Source organism: Felis catus, chromosome D4, assembly GCF_018350175.1.
Source record: "Felis catus isolate Fca126 chromosome D4, F.catus_Fca126_mat1.0, whole genome shotgun sequence".
Classification (NCBI taxonomy): Eukaryota; Metazoa; Chordata; class Mammalia; order Carnivora; family Felidae; genus Felis; species Felis catus.
Genome location: NC_058380.1, coordinates 78,389,609 through 78,408,392, shown reverse-complemented (window position 1 = coordinate 78,408,392; position 18,784 = coordinate 78,389,609). Strand labels below are relative to the sequence as shown.

General features: G+C 41.9%; 1 long non-coding RNA gene across 9 annotated transcripts in view; it reads left to right on the top strand.

Moving 5' to 3' along the window:
* The window catches only part of LOC109493943, a 53,751-nt gene that overhangs the window by 30,258 nt on the left and 4,709 nt on the right, over window positions 1–18,784 (top strand). For 7 of the 9 annotated variants that reach the window (XR_006588817.1, XR_002148445.3, XR_006588816.1 and 4 more), the window contains one exon: window positions 12,391–12,689. This is a non-coding gene — a long non-coding RNA (uncharacterized LOC109493943). The other 2 variants (XR_006588818.1, XR_002737632.2) reach the window with 2 other exon arrangements.

The following is an 18,784-nucleotide window of genomic DNA, read 5'->3' as shown; positions in this document are numbered from 1 at the left end:
ATGAGTTCATTGCAACCCCAATCAGAATCCCAGTCATTTTTTTTTTTTAGAAATTGACAAGCTAGCTCTAAAACGTATGTGGAAGTACAGGGGACCTAGAATAATTAAAACAATTTTTGAAAGTAAAGAGAAAAGTGAACGTTTATGTAACAGACTTACTATATAGCTTGAAATAATCAAGGCAGTGTGATATTAGCAAAATAAAAGACTTATAGGCCAAGGAACAGGAGAAAGGGTTTAGAAACAGACCTCTGTTTTTATATACTTAATTGATTTTAGAGAAAGTTTCCAAGGTGATTCAATGGAGACAGAGTATTTTCAATAAATGCTAGTATAACATTAAAGGTCGCTTCAACTCAGACAAATAAAAATTTAAAAATAAAAGATGTTTCATAATAGAAGATCTACATATAGCCAAAAGGAACATGAAAAGACCCTCGATAACATAAACATAAAGGAACATAATGCATGAGTTCCTTTAAAACCCAAAACTGAGAAAAACTAATGTGTGATGTGGAAGTCAGGACAGGGCTTACCTGTGGGGGGTAGTAACAAGTGGAAAAGGACACCATAGGGCCTCTGATGCGCTGATAAATTTCTTGGTCTGGGTGTGGGTTGCACATATCTGTTCACTTATGGCTCATGTACATATGTATGCTATACCACAATAAAAAGTCTACTAAATAGATTCAAAGACTGGCTTTATAAGGTTAATAAAGTTATTTTAAAGTTTATCTCCAAGAGTAAGTCATGTGAGAATAGGCAGAAAACTGCTTTGAAAATGAGTAAAGAGAAAGTATTGCTCTGAATTTCAGTTTGTAGGTCTGGTGTCAGGACAACTCGAGTTTTAATCTCAGTTCTACTAGATAATAAATATGTCTCGGTTTCCTTAGCTGAAACATGTATATAATAATTGTACCTATTTCACAGAGCTGTTTGAAAGAATAAATCAGATATAGTTTGTAAAAGTATTAAGCATTGCATGCTGAAATATGTGAGTCATGATCAAGAAATAGTACCTATGACAGTAATGGTGTTAATAATAATAATAACATAAAAATAATATTGATATGAACCAAAGTTAACTTAAAAATAGAATAGTGGTAGAGGAACAGGTTGATGTATTATTTTTAAATGTTCATAAACTGATCTGAGCATATATATGAATCAATATATAACACTGGTAGCATTTCAAATCAATGGGGATTGGATGAATTGTATCATAAATCATTTTCAAATTCAAAGGCAGACAGCAAAAAGAGATAAAAATTTTTGTGAGGCATACATGACAGACAAAGGATGATATATAAAACCAATGAAAAAAAGAGATAAACATTGCAGTTGAAAGTGAATCAGAGGACCCAATTAAGAAAATCACAAAAGAAACATATATATATATGAGTTGAGTATGCAAAGAAAGTATATTATACCTCACAGAGGGATTATATTAAGACAAGTCATACTTTTTGCTTATTCAATTGCTATTAAATATCATATATTTATATTACCTTTGTGAGGAAATGGACATATATTGCTTTTGGGAGTACCAGTTAATAGCATGTTTTTGAAAGACAATTTAAAAATGTGTATCAAAAGGCTTAAACTTGTATATCCTCGTTGATCGAGAAATTACTCCTGCTGAATTTATCAAACAGAAATAATCATGATCACACTCAAAGATTTGGCTATAAAGAGAGAAATTGCCTTGTTTGTAATAAAAACTTTTAGACATAACTATAGTTCCAGTAATAGAAAATTATTTTATTCATCCAAGGAAATACTTTTCAGCATTGACAGTGATGTTAGGAAATAACTTTAAAGACAAGGTGATTTTTACAACATCCCCTTTGATTTCAAAAAGCCGGTGATAAAACAATATGGATAGTATGACCATATTTTTGCAAAATAAACACTTACATATGTTTGGAGAGAAGACTAGAGGTAGAGACCACCAAAATGTTAACAAGAGTTGCATCAGAGTGACCAAATTATGCATGATTTTAATTATTCCATTCTGTATCTATATTTTCTTAAGATTTTTAGAAGGTGCGTATATTACTTTACAATAAAAAGGAGAGCAATAATATTTCAATGCAATCTGTGTAAAGATAACAGCACCCATAAAATACTTATTCTAGTATTAAAATGAAGGGGGTTACAAATGCTCTTTGTAGGGATGAAGTTGATGTTTGAGTTTCGCAGTTAGAAAAAAAAGACAATAGGTATTCAAAAATTGTGGAGACTCTTCAAGCAGGCAAGAGAGACAGTATGGAAAAAGGACAAGGGGATTTAAGCCCTTTTGCAGAGAATGGACAAACATTGAAAGTCGAGTTACTATATCTCTACTTTTTCGTTGGTCCGGGTTAGAGGCAAAGTTGGAGACATAAGCAAAAGCCAGGTCAAGCTAGGTCAGTCCATCGTGTCATGCAAGGAGACTGAATCTTCCAACAGATGGAAAACCACTGAATTAGCAGAGAGCACGATCAGATCTGGGTTTCAGAAGCATCCCTCTGGCAACATTTTCGGGGATGAATGGCATTGCTTAAGAGCAAATGGAGATCGGATACTTCAGATGCCTTTGCGATGGTCCATGCACTGGTGACAGCTTGCAAAAAGGCAGTTATTAAGGTCGGCCAGAGAGGGTTGAGTGAGAGAGAAATTTAGGGTGTAGAAGTAACAAGCCTTGGTGACGCTGAAGGTGCAGAAATGAAAGTGAGGAAAACATCGAGGAAGCCCCAGTATGTTATTTTGAACACATGACGTACAGATGAAGTAATGTTTCCCTTGTTGTACCTAGAGGCTTTCTACTTACCAGACATCTATGGAGTACACACACTCGCACGATTCATTAAAAACATTGATACATCTTTAAAGTTAACCAAACCAGACCAAAACAAGCGATAGAAAAGCTACTGGTAAATAAGAGAGTAAGTAATGAGAAGAGCTGAGAAACCCAAAATTAACAAAGAAAATAGAAAAGAGATCAAGCTTGTTTAGGTACCTAGTAAGACCTTTTGGCTAAGAGAAAAATATTAGGGACTCTAAGATTCAGCTCATTAAGAAACAGCAGTGTTTAGGGGCACCTGGGTGGCTCAGTGGTTAAGTGTGTCACTTCTGATTTTGGCTCAGGTCATGATCTCACAATTTGTGGGATGGAGCCTGACATCAGGCTCTGTGCCGACAATGCAGAGCCTGCTTAGGATTCTCTCTCTCTCTCTCTCTCTCTCTCTCTCTCTCCCTCCCTCTCTGCCCACTCCCCTGCTTGCCCTGTCTCTCAAAAATAAACAAATAAACTTGAAAAAAAAAGAACAGTGTTTATTTTGTAGTACAGATTCTGATCTTCATGCAGAACCACACTGTTTTCCTAAAAGAGCAAAAAAAAAAAAAAAAAAAGAATTAAAAGTACTACTTTTCCATATTGGAGAAGGCAACTTGATTTCTTCCATTCTTTGTTTCATTTGTATTTAAAGTTCTTTTCACGATTGTTGCTGCTTGCTAAAAGCAAAACTATGGCATTATATAAGCTCTCACTGTAATCATGACTTTTTTCTGGTGTGCTGGTGTGGGCAGGAAGGTACCTTGGGCGGAGCAGAATGTACCATTTTGCTAGTCATGACAGCTTTTCTTGGTGCCTTTAGCACCCACTCTTATCACAGCTCCTGATGCAACATATAGGAAGTATTTATTTCTTTCTCCCCCATTCGATGAGGCAGGGGCTTTGTTAGGTAGGTAGATAGAGAAATGGAGAGAGGGAGGGAGAGAGAGATGAGTAGATAGGTGTATGAATTCATTCATTCGATAAATGTTCACTGAGTGCCCACGATGTGCCATGGAATCATGGTCCAGTTCCTAACACGATGAAATACACACGTCCCAGTCTCCAACACCAGTGCCTAACACTGGCCAGGACAATTAGCAGGAGCCCCAAAATACACAATCACCTAGATGTGATCTGTATTTCGGCCTCGATCATTTGTCTTCTGTGGGACCCTGCACATGTTGCTTTATCTCGGAGCCTTCCGTTTTCGTGCAAAAGTTGGACGAGCTGAGGGCGGATAAAGGGAGTGGGGTGGTATCGATGCAGAGTTCTCTCTAAAGTGAATGACTGTGGGAGGCAGCTTGTCCTGTATCTCCAGTCTGATTGTCGCACGGCCTGAGGAGTTGTCAAGTATGTGGATCTGATAATGACAGTGAGGAAGGACTTGGAGGTGGATGTGTTTCTTATTCATGGGGGAAGCCAAACGCCTGGTGATTAAGAGCACAGACTGTGGAGCCATCTGACTCAAAATTCTGATGCTAAAAGTTCTTGTCCCTCTTGTCATCCAACTTTGGTCAAATTCCTTAGTTTCTTTCCTCCTTTCTGCAGTGGAGGTCACAATACCTACCATTTATTGAGTATGTACTAAATTCCGGGCCCTGTGATGCAAACTCATCCAATCTTCAAACTGTCTCTGTGGAAGAGACAATGCCTTAATCTCCACTTTACGTAAGAAAGCTGAGACACAGAGAGGCCAAGTAACTGGCCCAAAGTCGCACAGTTAATAAATGGTAAGCAGGCAGATGCCAGGACCGAGCCCCTAAACATTGCTCTGCCTCTCCCTGTAAGTAAGATGATGCGGTAATACAACGCTAAGGTATAAATATGAAAAAGTGCTGTGGGAATTGTTTAGGCTAAGAAGCAGTAGTCGTGAGTTGCTGGCCCAAGAAAAACATCATTATTATGATGATAACTACCATTCCCGAGTATGCATGATAGAGTAGGCAGTAACTAGGGTGCTTTATAGACTTCATTCCATTAAATCTTCACACCTGCCCTGCCAGGAGGTTATTACTCTTCTTACTTTATGGGGGAGGAAAGTGAGAAGTTAAATAACCTGTCGAATGTCCCACTGGTTAGTAAGGGGCAGGGCCAGAATTCAGACCTGCCTGACGGAGAACCGGGCCCCTACCTCGACGCCCCAGTGTCCGTCCACAGGTGAAGGACCAGAGGCAGGAAAGGAAAGGCACGCGAGGCTCTTACTCCAAGGCCGCACAGTGCAGAGATGGCAGACAATAAAGCTGAAGCATAAGCTAGGGCGGATGCAACATGTACACTGAGATTTCACCTTGAAGACAATGGTGAACCATTCATACATAAGCCAGAGTATGACCAGAAATCATGCCACGAACACGACTCACAAACCTCCATCTTTGTTGCTGCCGGTATTTGAACCCCTCCAACCTCCAAATGCATTCCTTAAACACTGGCAAAAAGTGTTCCCTGAGTACGCAGGCTATAGTACTTCTATCTTCCCCTGGATTTTCACAGGATTTACTGACAGAGCCTCTCACTGAATATCGAGCGGTGTTTATGTTTTACTGCCTATTACTTGTCCTTTCATCTCGGTTGCAATTTCCTAGAAAACTGGCATTGTGTCTAAGGTTTCCGTGTGGTAAGTGCCTGTCTTCGTGACCGCACGTAGTAGTACTTTAAAAATGCTAACTATTGGTGACAGAATGGATGTGGCATCATTTTAAAAAGACTGCCTCCTCTCCAAAGGAGTAAGCTACGAGAGAAAGTTTCTCTTAGTCAGGAGTCAGAGAAGATCTGAACACATCTCAAGGTGATCGAGGGTGACCAGACTGGGAGAAATTCCCCTCTACCTTGAACCCCGATTTTCTCATCTATCCAAAAGAACCAACACTTCCTCTGAGGACTGTATGTTTAAAAGGAAGGGAAAACACCAGGGACCATGCTGAGCATGTAGTAGGGCTGTACTAATGGCTTGAAGGTGGAAGCATGATGTAGTTTTGGAATCAGAACATCTTACGTTTAAATCCATGTTCCATCTGGATGCAGGCCACTTGTTATAGGCTGAATTGTGTTCCCTCAAAATTCATATGTTGAACTCCCGCCCCTCATACCTCAGAATGTGAGTGTATTTGGAGATCTGGCCTTTAAAGAGGTGATTAAGGTAAAATGAATTCATACGGGTAGGCCTTAATTCAATATGACTGGTGTCATTACGGAGGAGATTAGAACACAGACGCACATAGAGGGATGATGATGTGAAGCCGCAGGGAGAGGACCGCCATGTGCAACTCAAGAACAGAGCTGTAGAAGAAACCAACCCAGGGGTGCCTGGGTGGCTCACAGGGTTGAGTGTCCGACTCTTGATTTTGGCTCAGGTCATAATCTCATGGTTCATGGGATCGAGCCCCCAGGTCAAGCTCAGCAATGATGCCATGGATCCTCCCTAGGGTTCTTTCTCTTCCTCTCTCTCTGCCCCTCACCGGCTCTCTCTCTCTTTCTATAGGTAGGTAGATAGATAGATAGATAGATAGATAAAAACTAACCTTGCCAACCCGTCTCCAACTTCCAGCTTCCAGGAAGAAAGACTAAGAAAACAGATTTCTATTATTTAAAGCACCCAGTGTATGGAACTTTGCTATGACAGCCCTAGATGACTGATACACTATTTAACTTCTTTGAGGCTCAGTTTACTGCTGTATAAAAACAGATATCCATCCCGATCTTCAGGGAAGTGTTGCAAGGCTTAGACATGATTTATGGAAGGCAAGTATGGGCACTCTATGAATGATGTCTGGAAGTTGTAGTGATGACCATAATAGTAGAAAGAGGGTTGGTGATAGGAAAAATATTGTTGACTCTAGCCCACAGGGCTATTGAGGGGATCAATTGAGGGGATGATAATTTTGATGCGGAATATAAACTTCATCCTCCGGAATCAAAGTGGCTGGATGTGAACCTTGGCTTCACCACTGACAATGTACGTGATCTTGACTATTCTAAATCTCCCCAGGTTTCGATTCCCAATCCATTAAACATAACACATAGCCCACTGCATTGAGTTGTTAAGAAGAATGGTTAACACCATGGGGTACTTATTACTATGTGTCAGGACCTGTCTTAAGCCCTGTATTAACTTATTTAATATGCACAAATGGTTGGGGATTTGGTAATTTGGTTATCCCTATTTTTATAAAGTAAAGATTCTATGGCATAGAGTGAGAAAGTCTTCAAGTCACAGAGTTAGCGAAAGGTGTAGCTGGCATTCAAACTTGCACAGAAAAACAGAAATGAAAGAGTAGAACGGTAGCTCATTAAACATTATCTCTTTGAACTTATTGTTCCTTCCTAGGCTTTGTTGCCGGTTTCCTCTTCAACTGGAAGGAAGCGTGGGTCACGTTCCTACCAGGACTGGAATCTTAATCAGAGAGTGTTTGGAGACCTGTCCACTTCTGAAACAATATACTGGCATAAACGCCTTCGAGGGCTTTCCTTTAATTCCTGGCTCCCCTGGGGTAGATGTTAGTGCTCTCTGACTCCTGAGCACATGGTTCTGGCCCCTTTTGGGAGAGTGGGGCCATGTGACTAGGTCATCCAATGTAGGATGGACAAAAGTTATGTGTGTCGCTATTAGAGCATTTAACTGCTAGTGTGAGACCCTTCTGAACTCAGTTTCCCCTTGACACAATGACCAGCCGTGGTTGTGAGGCTGCCTGTTCTGTCACCTGGATTCTTGAAAGGCAGCAATGGCCACAACATACTTCTGACACACAATAGACATGCGGCTTAAATGGGAAATAAGTTCTTGTTGATTTCAGCCACTGAGATTTCAGAGTCGATTGTTACTACAGTGAAACAGTCCACCTTAACTGATGCATCCATCCAATTTGCTCATTTTAATGTCCCGCCTCTTCCTCCTGGGAATCTTCTCTGCTTAATCACAACGCCCCAGGTCTTCTATCTCCTCCTCTGTTACTACCCCTTTCTTTCTACTTTTCGTTCTGTCTTTTGGTCCTGTGCAATTCCTTTCTGCAGTCTTCCTTCAGTGGGGGTGTCTCCCTGGGGAAACATGAGTATACTTGACTTTAGGGAAAGAATCATTCTGTCTGCCCTCCTTCTGTTTCAAACAAGGCTCAGAATGTGGAACCCATCCTAGGATCTGCTCATGAAATGCAGCCACCAGAGCCTGACTTCTGAGGACTTAGACACACTCTGGGTAACTGCAGCCAAATCAAGCACTGCAGAACTTATCTTTCCAATGATAAGGCTGTGTCCAGCCATGACCGCATGGAGTATGTCCACTTAACAAGGACAAGAGAAGCTGATTTGTCCCTAAAGGGCTTTGAAATTCACTCCACTAGCATGAAATGGGTCAATAAAACCAAGAAATGAAATTGAGGTCAGAGACTTTCTCTGGAGAGACAGTAAATAGCATCTGAGGCCTCCTCCACACCCCTGTCCCCACGGTGCTGCTGCAGATTCATCGGCAAGGTGCCGATTAATAGCCAGAGGAAATGTCACTGCTGCGTGGTGTCCTGGGAACCACGGTCCTCTTTTCCCAGGAGGAAAGAGGGAGCTGTGAGGAAATTCTGCAAGCCAGGCTGCAGCCATAACAGGCAAGATTGCTTCAATTGCTAGTTCTATATTTGTAGCTAAAATCCCAGGGCTATGTTCATTGATTATAATTGGGGATTTGGCTAGGGTGTAAGCATTTTAAGGGCAGGGATTAGATCTCGTTGAAGATTATCTTCAGTACCTTGCACGGTCCATGCCATAGAATAAATGCTTATGATTTTTGATGAATGATTCAGTGGATATATGGATGTCTTAGTCTATTCGGACTGCTGTAACTAAAACACTGGGTGGTTTATAAATTAATTAATTTATTTATTTATTCATCACAATGCTGGAGGTTGGAAAATCCAAGGTTATGGCATTCACAGATTTGGTGTCTGGTGACAACCTGCTCCCTAGATGGCTGTTATTTCTAATGTCACTTCACATGGCAGGAAGACAACGGAACTCTGTCAGTCCTATTTTATAAGAGCATGGGTCTCACTCATGAGGGCTCTGTCTTCCTGTCTTAATCACCTCCCAAAGGCCCCCACCTCCTACTACCATCACCTTGAGGGTTCGTATTTTAACATATGAATTTTGGGGGGATGCAAATGGATAAAAAACATAAGTTGTTCGTTGGCTGTGTCCTCTATTAAATTATATCTATTCTGTCACGTGCACACGTGTATCCCCCACATTTGCCACAGCGTCCTGCTCAGAGCACCCCAATAAATGTTTGTGCAATTAATGGTCTAGCCATCTTTTACATTAGGAGAGGCAAATGTTGCCTGGGTGAGAAAAGTCCACTCATACAATTAATTAAACACTTACCGAGTGTTGGTTGTGTGACTGTCCCTGCCAGCGACAGGGTTGAGGACACCAATGAGGCAAGACTCTGCTCTCCTCACTTTAGTGAAGAAGATAGGGCTTCCTGCTAAGGATCTGCAGGGCAGTAAGTAAAGAAAGCATGGGGGCAAATGAAAAAGAGAAAAAAAATCTTCCCCAAAGACTGAAGGAGGGCAAGATATGGCCTCTGAGAGTGACGACCCTTGATGGGAGGGCTCGGGAGATGACAGGAGTTTGTTATGTGGATCTGTCAGAGGAAGGGTATTCCAGACAGAGTTTGTATCCATTTTAACACCTGGCCTTTCTGATAACCCTGGACATCTAACCAGCACAGGGACTGTGGGCCATCCTGAAAACCTTCCTCCAAACTTGGGCTTCCTGAATCCTAACAAGATACACTCTTCAATATGGTTTGTTCCATCTTTCAAAGCTCTATGAAGCCTCATCCCCTCTGGGAAACCTTCAGACTAATCTAGCAAAGATTTCTACTCTGTGGGCTCAGAATCTATCAGCTCTGTCTCAAGCAAGCTGTGTGATCTCAGGGAAGTCACCTTCATTTTTTTTCATCTGCTAAATTAGGGTTTCAAGAATACCCTTCCCTCGAAATCGCAGGATAATTAATGACACAGCACCTGGTAGTTCATCAACCTTTCAGTTCCTTGTTTTTTGTTTTTCTCATCTATGAAATGTTTTGATAATAAAATGAGCCAACAAAGGTAGAACACTTAGAACAGTGAGCGGCACACAGCAAGCATATCTGAGTGTTAACTATTATAATTCCTACTACATGACATGTCCATTCCTTAATAGATACTGCTTGGTATTAATTATAATAATAGTACATGAGAGCCCTCTTTATTACTCTGAACCTTCTTCCCACACTGATCTTGATCATTAAAGAATTGGTGGCCTGAGATCAGAGTTCCTGTTTGGAAATTCCTGGCCCATGGTCGTTCGGTCATGGCACCAGCCAGCATGCTCCTTAGTTAAGAATCAAGGCTGGTGAACCATCCAAGCTTCAGGCGCTCAGCTCCTCTGAGCCTCCTGCCCTCCTCCTGGCTAGAGAACACCGTGGGCTCTGCCTTTTCCCCAGCAATGCTGGCAACATAGGTTCTTATGCTGCTAAAAATATGCAGCTCACGATTCAAGGTGAACCAGATGGACTGATTTTCAACTTGAACAAAAGATGAGACAGAAAGAATGTAGTATTCAGTGGCTTCTGCTTGGGGTTGAGTGGGCTGGGAGAGGTAAGGTTTTATCTTAACTACTAAAGGATAGTTTTTAATCCAATAGAGTTTGTAACTGGTTTGGTCAACAGTTATTAATGTAGATTCACTAGCAATGCCTTCTTAATGGAAGAGGGTGAGAAACTTCTCAATTTGAGACACAGTCCCTCTGGCATTAAGGACTTACCCGTCTTCCAACTTGACTTTTATCTCTGGGCTTCCTCCCTGGTGATTCCTGGTCCTTGATGGTTACAGAAACTTAAGATTCAAAAACACTTAGAACCTTGTCTTCTAGGGGATTCTGTGAATCTTGACTTCTGAACTAAAAACTACATATGTAATATTTCTCCAGCAATAATGATGGGAGGTGTAGGTGTAGGGTTTGCTCTGTATGGTTTACAGTGGACCTACAGCATATTTTGGTAACTAGGAATGCAGAGACTGAAGAAATGAAAATATTGCAAGAAATGTTGCAGCGCTTGGTATATTTAGAGAATAAAAAAGTAAAGAAAGTCTGAAGCCATGCACCATGGAAATAATCTTGATAATTTTCTAATGTTGACAATCAGTATCCATTGAATATTTTGGCTAGATCATAGGCTAGATACTTTCCAATACAACGCTCCCTATAATCCTCATCAGCAGGGTGGTGACAAAGGAAGCAGTATGAGGCTCAAAAGAACCGGTAAGTTTGCCTAAGACCACACAACCAGGCAATGAAGAAGGAAAGATCAGACCAAGTCTCCAACATCAATGTCCCGGATGCTACAGCCAAGTCTGTCTTTAAGTCCAGGGACAACCACAGTTTGAATTCTGAGTATGGCAGAGTGGGGTTTGTCCAGGTGGAGTCCCCAGTCTGCAGTATCGGTGTCATACGGGAACTTGCTAGAAATGCAAGTGCTCTGGCCCACCCAGACACACTGAATCAACAACCCTGGGGGTAGAACCAAGCCATCTGGACTTTTCAGCAAGTCCTTTGCATGATTCTAACGACTACTGTTGTGTCAGTAACGTTGGCGAGAGCCTCAGAAAGGCAAAGGAAATTGCCTACAATCCTAGAACAGCACTAGGTTTTGAAATGAGGTTCGTCTTCCCTTAAACTTGTAATGTTGCATGAGGTGTTTTCTAGTGTAGAATAAGTTCTTTAGTGTCTGAGCTTTAGTTTTCTTAGCTGCCAATTAAAAACAGTGGCCAGAGATGAAGATTCTGGAAATCAATAGCATATCTCCTATTTACTAGTCATGTAGCACAGGCAATTTGTTAATCTCTTTGTGATCTGGTTCCTCACCTGCTAAATGCCTCTTCAGTCTGTCGTGGCCATCAGTGAGAAACTGCCTGATCAGTACCTTTGCACAGTGCCTGGCACAGAAAAGAAGCTCAGTGGCATGTGAGTCTGTTCGTGGACATTACTAGCTCATCTTCTTTCTCTCTAAATAAAAGGGACAATATCCTTACCCAGTGCCTGGAGCATAGTAGGTGCACAGTAAATGCTCAGTCCTTATGGTTCTTTCTAATGGAGGCTTCTTTTATTCTCCTTGACAAGGTAAGTATCTCCCCAAGTGGTGTTTCACCTCCTGGATCTTCTCCCTGCAGCCAACTCCCTTAATGTCAAGCAGTGAAAGTGGATCCCCAGGAAATAAATTCCAAAGCTATTGTAATGGAAAGAGTCAGCTTCAGTCAACTTTACCATTAAACTCTTAATAAGAGAGTCTGCCCTATAAGGGAGTCGCCCTGCAGCACTTTCTCCTAAGAACTCTGGTTATTAACTATAACTCCCTGGAGATGTACTGCCCCCCCCCCCCCCCCCCCCCCCCCCCGCCTTTCAGAGCAGCCTCTGTTTTTCTCTAAGGAAGCCCTGGAGAGTCTCTGCATCCCACTTGGTAAAACAGTGATTTAATAAGATGCTTAATTATATTTGAACCAACAACGATATTTTACGGAATACTGTAATTGCATTTTCCATTTTGCTAGGAAATCGAACGCTGAGAAGCCTGTGAACTTGTCACATCAGTGTGCAGCCTGGACAACTGACAGACCCAACACCAAATGCTGTGGTTCCTTTTGCAATCGTCTGTAATTCTCCAACTCTGAGCAACAGGTTTGGAGGTCTCTCTGAACCCAGCTCCAGAGGAAACACTGGATACACAAGTATAACTTAATTGGCAATGTACATGCGGACATTAAGGAAGGCTGGGTAGACAGGAATTGTATACAAAGAGCCTACAGCTACTAATGTATAATCTTGTAACAAAACTGCACCATCACCTCTGGTAAGTCTTAATTTACTTATGTCTGAAATAAGAATAATAATAATGCCCATGCTGCTGGGAACGGAGAGGTTTAAAAGATACCACTGCAGCTAATGGCCGGACCTAGTAGGTATTCAATAAAACGAGAGTCTTCCCTTTGGTCCAAGGAGACAGCCTAGAAAAACTGACTTCAGTGTTTAAAAACAAACAGGAAAACAGAGAAAAGTGGGACAACAATGCCCCCAGACTTTGCTTAGAGGAAGGCTCAGAATAATTAAAGCAAAGTCATGCTGGTGCTTTGCCCGTCTGTGCTTATCACTCAGCTCCTTGGCACAGTTCTGCATTGTCTTTACCTTTGTCCCCTACCGGCTGCAGATAGCGCCGGTGACAAATTGCTGTTTCCATGAATCACAGGGCTGTTAATCCCCACCGTGTCTCCTTAAAACACATCCCTGCATATCGCGTGATGCTGTGCTTTCCTTACAAATCTTTTAGTTGCCTAGTTACTGGGCTAATATTGATAATACCTGCTGCATTGCGTACCCAGCTCCTCTCTGTGGTATGCGGGGTCCCCAAAGCACCCTGTGGGCATGCGTCTGTCCCCAAACTGCTCCATGGGAGTTTTTCAAAAGATAGGCTTCAGCTTTCTCTGTTCTCAATACCTCATACACATCAAGACGTGGCCCATTAGGGGCGCCTGGTGGCTCGGTAGGTTAGCCATTCGACCTTGGTTTCGGCTCAGGTCGTGATCTCACCGTCCTTGAGTTCGAGCCCCGTATCGGGCTCCATGCTGATAGCATGGAGCCTGCTTGGTTTTCTCTGTCTCTCTCCCTCTCTCTGCTCCTCCCCTGCTTGGGCTCTCTCTATCTCTCAAAATAAATAAATCACTTAAAAAATTTTAAGACATGGCCCATTATAAGCACCAAGGCAGTTTGGATGACATGGATGTGTCCCAAATTTGGGACCAGAAGTTTATAATCTTAAGAGTCTTATAGAGTCTTTAATTTTTTAAATATTTTACGTTTCCATACTAAAAACAAACCTGCTCATTATTTAAAAGTTGCAAATCATTAGGGGCGCTTGGGTGGCTCAGTCAGTTAAGTGTCTGACTTCAGCTCAGGTCACGATCTCGTGGTTCACCAGTTTGAGCCCCACGTCGGGCTCCGTGTTGACAGCTCAGAGCCTGGAGCCTGCTTCAGATTCTGTGTCTTCCTCTCTCGACCCCTCCCCCGCTCATGCTCTGTCTCCCTCTCAAAAATAAATTTAAAAAATATTAAAAATGGAAAAACATTAAAGTTAAGAAAAGAATAAAACATTATATATCTACATAAATATAGACATCTTTTTATCTAGATATAAATATACAGATATAAGTATAGATATAATATCACCTAAAGATAATCTCTATGAATGCCATGACACATTTCCTCCCAATGTTTTTTTCTATTCATAGTTATTTTTTTAAATTTTGGTGTTTATAAGATAGCACTTACGTGAACCTTTTAAACTATCCTCTCTGTACACATGCTTTCCTGATAGATTCTCTCTATAAAGATAATTTAAGTGACTGCATACTATTCCTCTGAGTAGAGGCATCAGCTTCCTTGACGCTTCCTCTAATGTTGTCCTTACAGTGTTTTTAATTTTAAATTTCTTCTTATCATAAGTAATTCTATGACGGGCTACATTACAGGGCCCATAAAGCTGCCATTCCAGCAGAAGGAGACAGATCATAAACAAGAAATGTAATAAATAAATGAAATAGTACATAAGGGATAAAGGGGAGAGAGGACAGCAGAGGGACAGTTGCTGCTTTAAATACAGTGGTCAGGGTAGGCCTCACTAAGACTGAAGACTGGTAGGAAATAAGGAGGTCAGACACCCCAAGATCTGGTAGAAGATCCTTTCCGGAAACAAACAAAAAAAAAGAAGAAGCATGCAAAGGCTTTGAGATAGAAGAATTAACAAGTGGAGACAAAGACAATTTAGTGTAATTGTGCAGGGTCTTGCAGTCTGTGGCAGAACAGCCCCAGGCTGCTGAGATTCCATCTCAAGTGCCAAAGTTTCCGAACCTGGAAGCATCAGATGACAGAGTGAGCAGGCAGTCTTAACATTGCCCCTAGTCTAACTAAGCCTTCGACAGGTTTCTTCCTGAACACGACCTGCCTTTTCGTAGAGCGTTTGCTTCAGAAAACTTCCAGTCTTAAATTCTTTCTCTGTCCCTTTGAGATGTAAATCTTCTCCCAGACTGTTGCAAGTTTTATAACCCAGAAATGTCTTTCTCAAGGGCCTGGGAGCCATCTTTAAAATATACTCATCTGAGGAGAGAGTGCGCCTACTTCCTAGTCTCATCTCCATCACTGGTCGTGCCAACGTTATCATCTCTCACTTGGAATACTGCAGTGACTTCTTAGCCAGTCCTCTACGTGTTTACTCCTCATTGTTTATTCTCTATAGAGCAGGCAGAGAGCTCTTTTGAAAGTCAAACTGTATTCTTCCTCTACCCAGGAACCTCCAGTTGCTTTCCATTACCCTTTCCATAAATTCCTAAGTCTTTCCTGGCTCCCCAAGGCCCCGCCTACTTCTCTGACTCAACACTATGCTCTTAGGTTCTCTTTCACTCCATCCCAGCCATGTCGGCCAATAACCCACCCACCCCGAGGGCCTCGGACCCTGCTGTTGGTACGGTGCAGATTCTCTGTATGGTTTCCATTCTAACTCTTCAGCTACCTCCTGACATATGCCTTCCTCAGCCCATCTAATTGCCCCGTCTGAAAATGTAAATTTTGTCACTGCAGCTTGCTTTCCTAATACGTACCTACCAGGACCAGACATTATGCGTTTATTATTGCCTAACTCCCCCTCCTCCCTAGAAGGTAAGTTCCATTTTGTTCACTGCTACATTTTTTGTAGCCTCACAAGTGAACAGTGAGTGTTGAGAGAGTGAAGGATAAGTAAAAGACTCTGAGGTGTCTGGTTGTTTAAAAACAATGGTTCAACTTCCTCAATTTACTTATCCACCAAATCCTTTTCCATGTAACACTTCTCAATATGGAGCAAAATCAAAAGCATAGATAGTGGCAGCTTAAAGGTGGCTGCAAGATCTTTGATCTTGCTCTCATCAAGAAGCAGGGTCTATGTTGTCTCCACTTGAATGTGGGTAGTCCCTACGATCGCTTTCTGCAGTAGAATGTGGCAGAAATGGTGCCATACCAGTTTTCTGGGTGCAGATTGTAAGAAACTGTCAGCATCCACCTCCTGCCCCTTGGAAAACTCTCTTAGAGCCCTGAGGTGCCATATGCCAAGTCTGATTATCCTGCCAATGCCGTGCTGGAAGGGTGTGCAGCCATAGGTGCTCCAGTCAGCAGTCTCAGCGGAGCACAGCCTTCTAGCCATAGTCCCAAGGCACCAGACAAATGAAAGTAGGTATCCTGCAGTCTCCACACCAGCCCGTCTGCCAGGGAAATACTACGGTCTCCACTGAGACAGAAGAGAAGGATCTGCTATGGAGCCCAGTCTAATTTCCTCACCACAAAAGCACGAGATGTACGAAAATGATTAATGTTTTAAAAACAACAAACCAACCTACCTTTGGGTAATTTATATGGAGCCATAGATTACTGGAATACTGATACAATCCATTCTTTTCATTTGGAGAGGAAAAAAAAAAAAAGACCTGGAGAGGAGAAAGTCACTTTGCCAAGGTGTCTTAGTGGATTCACAGCAGAACTGGGACCAGAACCCCTCTCTATCCAGTGTTCTTGCCATGAGCAAAGGGTTTTAGGAGTTGCTCTGGATCCCTTCCTCCTTCTCTCGCATGGGCTGTCCCCTTCAGTTTAAACCAACATTTGTTGAATACACCGTGGGTGTCAAACCAGACCTGGGAACACGTACATACTCATTTCACTCAGTCTCTCTAGCCAGAGGAGTTCTTTAGGAACCAGCCAGTGTGGACCAGCAAAGAGGGATGTCATCAAAGCTATAAAACGAGAGGCAAGTCCAGCCAGAGTGTAAATTGACCAGAATATATTTCATTCTCCTGGCTGCGAGGCCTCACACTTTTGAATGAATATGTGCTTAACTATTTATAATTGACCTTTGCACAAAGGAACATGAAATTTTTATAGCCCAAAGCTTCATTTATTAACTTTACTGGAGTGTAAAATATTTCTGTTTGCCATAAATTTATACCAGGACAAACAATATATATGCTAATTAGTAGTCATGTCGTTGTCTGCACGCTGTTGTGTTGGCCGGTCATTTCCAACAGGCAAAATAGCAGAATTCAATCGACAGATGACAATTGAATGGCTTGATACTCGCTGTTCAAACAGTGAAGTCTGGAGTGGTGAATTAATGGTGTTCATTATAACGAGTCCATTTCCTTTTCATTTCCTTTATAAATTAGTCCAGGTAACACGCTGAGTCCCTTCAAGAATGGCTCCCGGGAACCTGCTGAGATACACCTGCAAAACCCACAACTCAGCAGAATCCCTCCGGCTCTCATCCTGTGGTTTTCATGTTCCTTCTGGAGTTTCAAAAACTCACTGATGTTTCAGGTGTGGAAGGAACCTTAGAGATCATCTCTACTGGTTTCACAGAGAAGGGGACTGAGACTGAGAGTGGTTAAGCGTGTTGCCCAGGGTCACATAGAAAGGCAGCGTTGGAGTCAGAGCTCAGGAGTAGGTCTCAGTAAAAAATAAAGCTGGGAAACCCCTGAGCGATCATCACTGTGTCCTATCTATTTAAGAGGTGTAAAATAAAGGATCGAGGAGGACAAGTTCAAATGCTATAGACCTCATGGAGCCTAAACAGAACTTGAGGCTTCACTCTACTCATTCATGTGTCCATCAATTTAAGAGATGTTTACTGAGTACCTACTATGTGCTAGGTGCTGGAGGTGAAATGGTTATCCAAGTACACATAGCCCCTTCCCTCACAGAGTCTAAAATATAGGGCAAGAAATATATATCAATCAAATTGTCACACAAGCATATACTAGCAAAATGTGACGGGCGCTATGAGTGTTAGAAGGGTGGGATATGGTCTAGTCAAAGGGGCTAGATATCATATGAGGGCTGGGATTGAATGAATAGAGATTGATAGGTGAAGTGTGTTGAGGTGGGTAAAACATAATTCTAAACAGAGGGAATGGCATGTGCAAGGGGCCTGAGGTACGAAGAAGCTTGGCCCATTACAGTAATTACAGAAAGCTTGTGATGGATGTGTGCCCAGAATGAGAAGGGATGAGTCTGGTAAGGTGGTCCGATTACTTTGTGGGGTTTAGTTCTTTGTCCTAAGACATAGGGAGAGCAAATCAAGGCTTAGAGGGGCATGCAAATGGCATGCAAAAATAGAACACTTTGTTTCCATTGTAGCACATGTTATATTGAATTTCAATGTTGCTCCCATGGTTGGTCCTTAAGTGTAACCATTGCTTGAATCATGTCTATTTCTATCTTATATTTACAGCACCTAGTTCTTGGTATGTAAAGGAAATTTGTTCAGTTCTTGGTATGTAAAGTAAATTTGGAATGCTGCCTGCTGCATGAAAACACAATTTTCCCATCATCACCTACAAAACATTGGCAAAGAAGGGCCGACTGTTTTGTCTTTATATCACATGGATTATTCCTTCCCTTCTCCATCATGATATAAGTGTGAAGATGCAAAATATCCCAAAGCCGATCCTTCTTCGTCTTTGCTAACAACAAATAAGCCATTTTACTTCTCAGAACAATCTTCCAGCTAAATATTTCCCCGGTTATACATAATCTAAAGCCTCATGAAATTTTCTAGGAAAACTTTTGTTCCTCAATAAAAAGCAAAAATGAAACTGGTATGTCTAGCCAGCCTTCTTCTTGCCTTGATTTCAAATGCAATGGGTGGAGCTGCAGCAACCATCTTGTGACTAGGAGGTGACAAGGAAATGGGAAACAGAACTATTAACAAACAGCTACCAGTCTCCATACTGTCAAGCCCTTACTCCGGATCCATATTTGACCAACGAAAATAAATTTCTATCAGTTTTAGCCCTCTGGTTAGGCTTTCGGTTACTTGCAGGCAATCGTAGTTCTAGCTGATAGAAAGCTCTAACAAACTGCCTGTCACAAAAT